Source organism: Gigantopelta aegis, chromosome 14, assembly GCF_016097555.1.
Source record: "Gigantopelta aegis isolate Gae_Host chromosome 14, Gae_host_genome, whole genome shotgun sequence".
Lineage (NCBI taxonomy): Eukaryota > Metazoa > Mollusca > Gastropoda > Neomphalida > Peltospiridae > Gigantopelta > Gigantopelta aegis.
Genome location: NC_054712.1, coordinates 46,455,158 through 46,463,870, shown reverse-complemented (window position 1 = coordinate 46,463,870; position 8,713 = coordinate 46,455,158).

The window sequence follows — 8,713 nt, the reverse complement described above, 5'->3', positions numbered from 1 at the left end:
CGAGACAGACGTCCTACAAAACGGGGATCGAGTCCCCCCACCGATTACGAGGAGACAGTTCGAGACAGACGTCCTACAAAACGGGGATCGCGTCCCCCCACCGATTACGAGGAGACAGTTCGAGACAGACGTCCTACAAAACGGGGATCGAGTCCCCCCACCGATTTCGAGGAGACAGTTCGAGACAGACGTCCTACAAAACGGGGATCGAGTCCCCCCACCGATTTCGAGGAGACAGTTCGAGACAGACGTCCTACAAAACGGGGGTCGAGTCCCCCCACCGATTACGAGGAGACAGTTCGAGACAGACGTCCTACAAAACGGGGATCGAGTCCCCCCACCGATTACGAGGAGACAGTTCGAGACAGACGTCCTACAAAACGGGGATCGAGTCCCCCCACCGATTACGAGGAGACAGTTCGAGACAGACGTCCTACAAAACGGGGATCGCGTCCCCCCACCGATTACGAGGAGACAGTTCGAGACAGACGTCCTACAAAACGGGGATCGAGTCCCCCCACCGATTACGAGGAGACAGTTCGAGACAGACGTCCTACAAAACGGGGATCGCGTCCCCCCACCGATTACGAGGAGACAGTTCGAGACAGACGTCCTACAAAACGGGGATCGAGTCCCCCCACCGATTACGAGGAGACAGTTCGAGACAGACGTCCTAGAAAACGGGGATCGAGTCCCCCCACCGATTACGAGGAGACAGTTCGAGACAGACGTCCTACAAAACGGGGATCGAGTCCCCCCACCTATTTCGAGAAGACAGTTCGAGACAGACGTCCTACAGAACGGGGGTCGAGTCCCCCCACCGATTACGAGTAGACAGTTCGAGACATACGTCCTACAAAACGGGGATCGAGTCCCCCCACCGATTTCGAGGAGACAGTTCGAGACAGACGTCCTACAAAACGGCCATCGCGTCCCTCCACCGATTACGAGGATTCAGTTCGAGACAGACGTCCTACAAAACGGGGGTCGAGTCCCCCGACCGATTACGAGTAGACAGTTCGAGACAGACTTCCTACAAAACGGGGATCGCGTCCCCCCCACAGATTACGTTGAGACAGTTCGAGACAGACGTCCTACAAAACGGGGATCCAGTCCCCCCACCGATTACGAGGAGACAGTTCGAGACAGACGTCCTAGAAAACGGGGGTCGAGTCCCCCCACCGATTTCGAGGAGACAGTTCGAGACAGACGATCCTACAAAACGGGGATCGCGTCCCCCCACCGATTACGAGGATTCAGTTCGAGACAGACGTCCTACAAAACGGGGATCGCGTCCCCCCACAGATTACGTTGAGACAGTTCGAGACAGACGTCCTACAAAACGGGGATCGAGTTCCCCCACCGATTACGAGCAGACAGTTCGAGAAAGACGTCCTACAAAACGGGGATCGCGTACCCCACCGATTACGAGCAGACAGTTGGAGACAGATGTCCTACAAAACGGGGATCGAGTCCCCCCACCTATTTCGAGAAGCCAGTTCGAGACAGACGTGCTACAAAACGGGGATCGAGTCACCCCACCGATTTCGAGGAAACAGTTCGAGACAGTCGTCCTATAAAACGGGGGTCGAGTCCCCCCACCGATTACGATGAGACAGTTCGAGACAGACGTACTACAAAACGGGGATCGAGTCCCCCCACCGATTACGAGGAGACAGTTCGAGACAGACGTCCTACAAAACGGGGATCGCGTCCCCCCCACCGATTACGAGGATTCAGTTCGAGACAGACGTCCTACAAAACGGGGATCGCTTCCCCCCACCGATTACGAGGATTCAGTTCGAGACAGACATCCTACAAAACGGGGATCGCGTCCCCGCACAGATTACGTTGAGACAGTTCGAGACAGACGTCCTACAAAACGGGGATCGCGTACCCCCACCGATTACGAGGAGACAGTTTGAGACAGACGTCCTAGAAAACGGGGATCGAGTCCTCCGCCGATTTCGAGGAGACAGTTCGAGACAGACGTCCTAGAAAACGGGGGTCGAGTCCCCCCACCGATTACGAGGAGACAGTTCGAGACAGACGTCCTACAAAACGGGGATCGAGTCCCCCCCACCTATTTCGAGAATACAGTTCGAGACAGACGTCCTACAGAACGGGTGTCGAGTCCCCCCACCGATTTCGAGGAGACAGTTCGAGACAGACGTCCTAGAAAGCGGGGGTCGAGTCCCCCCACCTATTTCGAGAAGACAGTTCGAGACAGACGTTCTACAGAACGGGGGTCGAGTCCCCTCACCGATTACGAGTAGACAGTTTGAGACGGACTTCCTACAAAACGGGGATCGCGTCCCCCCACCGATTACGAGGAGACAGTTCGAGACAGATGTCCTACAGAACGGAGGTCGAGTCCCCCCACCGATTACGAGGAGACAGTTCGAGACAGACTTCCTACAAAACGGGGATCGCGTCCCCCCCCCCCCCCCCCCCCACCGATTACGAGGATTCAGTTCGAGACAGACATCCTACAAAACGGGGATCACGTCCCCCCACCGATTACGAGGATTCAGTTCGAGACAGACGTCCTACAAAACGGGGATCGCGTCCCCCCACAGATTACGTTGAGACAGTTCGAGACAGACGTCCTACAAAACGGGGATCGAGTCCCCCCACCTATTTCGAGAATACAGTTCGAGACAGACGTCCTACAGAACGGGGGTCGAGTCCCCCCACCGATTACGAGTAGACAGTTCGAGACATACGTCCTACAAAACGGGGATCGAGTCCCTCCACCGATTTCGAGGAGACAGTTCGAGACAGACGTCCTACAAAACGGCCATCGCGTCCCTCCACCGATTACGAGGAGACAGTTCGAGACAGACGTCCTACAAAACGGGGATCGCTTCCCCCCACCGATTACGAGGATTCAGTTCGAGACAGACATCCTACAAAACGGGGATCGCGTCCCCCCACAGATTACGTTGAGACAGTTCGAGACAGACGTCCTACAAAACGGGGATCGAGTCCCCCCACCGATTACGAGGAGACAGTTCGAGACAGACGTGCTACAAAACGGGGATCGAGTCACCCCACCGATTTCGAGGAGACAGTTCGAGACAGTCGTCCTATAAAACGGGGGTCGAGTCCCCCCAGCGATTTCGAGGAGACAGTTCGAGACAGACGTCCTAGAAAGCGGGGGTCGAGTCCCCCCACCGATTACGAGGAGACAGTTCGAGACAGACGTCCTAGAAAACGGGGATCGAGTCCTCCGCCGATTTCGAGGAGACAGTTCGAGACAGACGTCCTAGAAAACGGGGGTCGAGTCCCCCCACCGATTACGAGGAGACAGTTCGAGACAGACGTCCTACAAAACGGGGATCGAGTCCCCCCACCTATTTTGAGAATACAGTTCGAGACAGACGTCCTACAGAACGGGGGTCGAGTCCCCCCACCGATTACGAGTAGACAGTTCGAGACAGACTTCCTACAAAACGGGGCTCGATCAGCAGCAAGGGATATTTTATATGCACCATCCCACAGACAGTGTGGTACATACCATGGCCTTTGATATACCAGTCGTGGTGCTTTGGCTGGAACGGGAAATAGTCCAATGGGCCCACCGACGGGGATCGATCTCACATTCTTTCTTTGTAAAATGCTCAGTAAATCGACGATATACATGTGGCCTACAAACGAATCGGTCACCCCTTAATGTATATGTATGTATGCCGGTTTCGACTGCTACATACAGAGATATTCAAACAGAATGCTGAGATAACCGACAATATACGTAGGGCCTACAAACCATGTATGTCAGTTGGTATGTGTGTAGGTGTGCATATAAGTATATCTATATATCTATCTATCTATCTATCTATCTATCTATCTATCTATCTATCTATCTATCTGTCTGTCTGTCTGTCTATATCTCTAGCTAGCTATAAATCTCTCTCTCTCTCTCTCTCTCTCTCTCTCTCTCTCTCTCTCTCTCTCTCTCTCTCTCTCTCTCTCTCTCTCTCTCTCTCTCTCTCTCTCTCTCTCTCTCTCTCTCTCTCTCTCTCTCTCTCTCTCTCTCTCAAGGGTAGACATGTATACATGTATATGTATATGTATATGTATATGTATATGTATATGTATATGTATATGTATATGTGTATGTATGTATGTATGTATGTATGTATATATATATCTATATATGCTTTTCACACCGGCCCGTTATGAAGAAATATATAACTTATATACTAGCAAGACCGTTGGAAGCGGTACGGCCAATATTCGACATATTTATAATTTAATAAACCAAAAAACATACTGCAAGGTATCGTTAAGCTTTCTCGAATTATCGCCAAACACTGTCATCAAACTGCCTCAGAATGCAGTAAAAGAAACATCTATTATAATATAGCTTAGAGCCTAAGTTCACGTCCTCCAAAATAGGTCTTTCCAATAATTGTGTGCTTCTACGCGTGAAAGATATTCAAATGTTTTGGCAACACATCACCATTTGGCGTGTCTTCACATATTGTAGCAGCTTTATATAGTCCGGTTTAGGAAATAGTTCCTCATAAAAAAAAATACTACAAAATTCTGATAATGTTTTTGATTTTTTTTTTTATGATTACAGGTTAGTTGACCTCGGTAGTGTTTAAATAACCCATTGGTTAGAAGTAACGTAGTATATATCCTACTAAATGACAACAACTGTGCAAGTGGTATGGTGCCACTTGGATAACAGCAACACGGGACTATGGTCAGGCATAGAAAGAAAGAAATGTTTTATTTAACGACACACTCAACACATTTTATTTACGGTTATATGGCGTCAGAGACATGGCTAAGGACCACACAGATTTTGAGATGAAACCCGCTGTCGCCACTATTCCGATTAGCAGCAAGGGATCTTTTATTTGACCTTTGTTGAACCAGCTATGGATCACTGGTCGGTGCAAGTGGTTTACACCTATCCATTGAGCCTTGCGGAGCACTCACTCTGGGTTTGGAGTCGGTATCTGGATTAAAAATCCCATGCCTCGACTGAGATCCGAACCCAGTACCTACCAGCCTGTAGACCGATGGCCTAACCACGACGCCACCGATGCCAGTTATTTGGTCAGGCATAGGGCCATTAAGTGAAAAAAAATCGTGGTCGACCTGTTGACTGAGCACTCCCTAAAATTAGTAGTCACATGACCCTCTCAAAAGTGTTGTATTGTTCACAGGATATATTCTGACCTAAAAATTGTATTGAACTGCATGGGGGTAATTAATGGTGGTGTGTAACCTTTTTATTTGGGCAATGCTATTTTTTTTATAGTCGAGTATTTGGGTCCATAACTGGTTCAACAAAGGCCATGGTTTGTGCTATCCTGCCTGTGGGAAGCGCAAATAAAAGATACCTTGCTGCTAATCGGAAGAGTAGCCCATGTAGTGGCAACAGCGGGTTTCCTCTCAAAATCTGTGTGGTCCTTAACCATATGTCTGACGCCATATAACCGTAAATAAAATGTGTTGAGTGCGTCGTTAAATAAAACACTTCTTTCTTTCGAGTATTTGGGCTTAAAACAATGATATGTGCAAAAAACCAAAACAGACTTAATCGTCAAGTCAAGTATACGTGTGTGTGTGTGTGTGTGTGTGTGTGTGTGTGTAATTATATACATACATATTCAGTTTTCACCATTGATTTCTTCTTAGTAAGGAAGGTCTATCTATCTATCCATCTATCCATCCATCCATCCATCCATCTAGCTAGCTATCTAGCTATCTAGCTATATGTATAAATCTATGTCCCTCGTGAAATAATTTTCATTTGTAACTCGCTAAAGCTCGTGACAACTGAACATTATTTCACTCGGGACATAAATTTGATAATAACTGGTAACTCGTTTATTACCCTTTGTGTATTGCTGATATGTTAATAATAATGGTTTACTTCAATATAAGTATTTTTGCAAATACTAGATTTTCATTTTTGTTGTCAAGGTTTGAGTGTGTTTGCATATGCCTACTTGTGTGCATGTCGGTGTACACGTGTATGTCTGTCAATGTACGTGTGTGTATATATGTATGTGTATGTATGTGCGTGTGTGTGTACATGAATGTATGTGTATGTATGTAAGTATGTATGTATACCTGTATGCATTGATGTATGTATGTACTGATGTATGTATGTATATTTGTATGTATGTATGTTTGTTTGCGATTGGGTGTGAACACGTGCATAGTGCATACGTCTGTTTTAAAAGAAAATAGTTTCTTTTGTTTAACTACATCACTAGACCACATTTATTTATTTATAATCGGCTAACATGTGTCAAACATTTGGTACTTTTGACATTTAGACTTAGAGAGGAAACGCGCTACATGTTTCCATTAGTAGCAAGGCATCTTTTAATATGCATGATCCTACAAATAAAACAGCGCATACCACGACCTTTAACTGGGACGAGAAATACCCTTTTGGGCACACCGATGGGGATCGACCCAGGCCGACTGCGCATCAGGCGAGCGCTTTAACGCTCGATTACGCCCCGCACCTTACATACATGTGTATGACTGTATTCAACTGTGTATACTTTTATATTATTATATACAGTCAAACCTGTCCTAGCGGCCACCTGTAATCAGCGGTCACCTGTCATAAGCGGCCACCTTTTGCACTACCAAACGGATTTTAATGCAAATGCATTCGTAGTTATATACATAATTCCACTGGTTATAAAAATTATGCATTTACAATTATAGATAGTACTAAACCAAATAGCTTCCAGATGGGTCAAAGTTCAAGGTGCACCGTTGATAAAGAAGTGAACACCACAAGTCCTGTGATTGGTGATAAATGTGAGTGTGTTGGTTGTAAAAAACAAAAAAAGGTTTCATCTGGGCAAAATATGTATGCAGTTTTATTCCACCTAGTACCACTGTGTCAAATTGCCATGTGCGTGAAACAGGTATGAGGTACCTGTAAAATGAGTACTCGAATTTTGTGCGGGACTAGAGTAGTCATAGACGCTATCCGTTATGTCAGAAATGAGCAGCTTGACCCCCAATTGTTTCTGATTCACTTTAAGGGTGAGGGGTGGTAGTATTCTTCTTCTCTTCTTTTCGTTCCTTCTTGTAGTGATATCACAGGGAGATGTCTGCTGCCAGGATGAATCTCACAGTGACATGACGGGATTTCTGGTCTTCATGAAGCTTTTCTTCTGTGTTTTTTGGTGTTGGCTAGTGAGCATCTCTGAGTTGGCTGTGTTGTTAGCAGTATTGTAGGATATGTTCAACAGTTTCTGCGGCTTGTTCACAGGGAAAGATTGGAGAGGGGACAAATTTAATCATGTAGTATTTATATCCGTGGCGTTTATGTTGATTGATACGCTGCAGGCAGGAGTTTTAGCCGCATACATGTATGTTACTAGTGTCGTCTATGCGATTTGATTTGGTAGTATGTACACCCTATAGCACATATTCAGTGCATAATACAAAATATTTTGATTTTGTCATTTTATTCAATTAAACCATACTGGTTGACCATGCAAGTTCGCAATGACGTTGACCTTGGCAATAATCACTGTACATGGCTCTGAATGGAGTTTGAATCAAAGTTAGCACTGAGGAAAAGTTGATTTTACCCTATAATTCATACTGTAATGATTTGAATAATTTCTTTTTACGTGGTATTTGACTTGCCATATACACCTGCTCTTAAATATGGTAATATATCTAGGCAGCCTGAACTAAGATTTTAATAGCAATGTATTTTTATATTAAAAATAACATATGCCGATAGTGGGTTAATGTTTTTAATTTCCATTAACATAGTTAATTTTTCATGTATGAATTTCTGAAAACTTAAATTTGTAAAGAACTTGATTTTTATTGTCATTTTGACATATTTATAGGGCGCTAAGTTATATTTTAGACAAATTTGTAGTTTTATGCAACATTTTAAGTAAATTTGAGGGAAAACTTTACCAAAGACATAATTAAATTTGTTGTCACTATTGTACCTTCTGTTCTTATTTATACATAACAATAAGCTTGTTAAACATATCTTTAGATCTCAGGATCAAAAGGTTTTTAAAAAAAATAATCACTTAGTTTGCTTTCAGGAAGAGCATTTTAAGTTTATACTAGATTCAGAACACATTTTTTTTCAGATTTGTTTATCTGCCTTGGAGTAAGTTGATAATATATTTTATTGTTGAAGCTGTATTATCCAAGGTTACTAGCTAAATAAAATGCTGAATTGTAGGAATACATCGAATATACATATTGTTTCCATATGGATTAGAAAATAATGCAAGAAATAGATTTTCGGGTAATTATGTCATTTTGTTTCAGTAACTAATCAAAAATAATTACGTGAAAGCTGGATGATAATTCAAGATATCACAAATATTAAAACCTCCAACTACAGTAGGCTATAAATAAAATATTGGTGGCTGCCAATGGTTTTGATGGTCCATTTTGAAAATCAGCATGGTCGATGGATTTAAAATTCCCACACCTGGCGACTTGAAGACACCCACGCCCAGCATACAGGATTTCCTCCTAACACTAATGTTCGGACATTAAGTCATTACTTCATACAGGCACAGTCATGTTGATTTTTCCTTCTTCAGACAGTGCATATTTTTAATACTGATATTTCTTTGAGGTGTGCTAGGGGTCAGTCAAGTGCCTGCGTTTTAATGGAATTCTCTAACGGGGTAGAGGTACTCTGACCATCTTTGTTGTCTCTACATATATACAC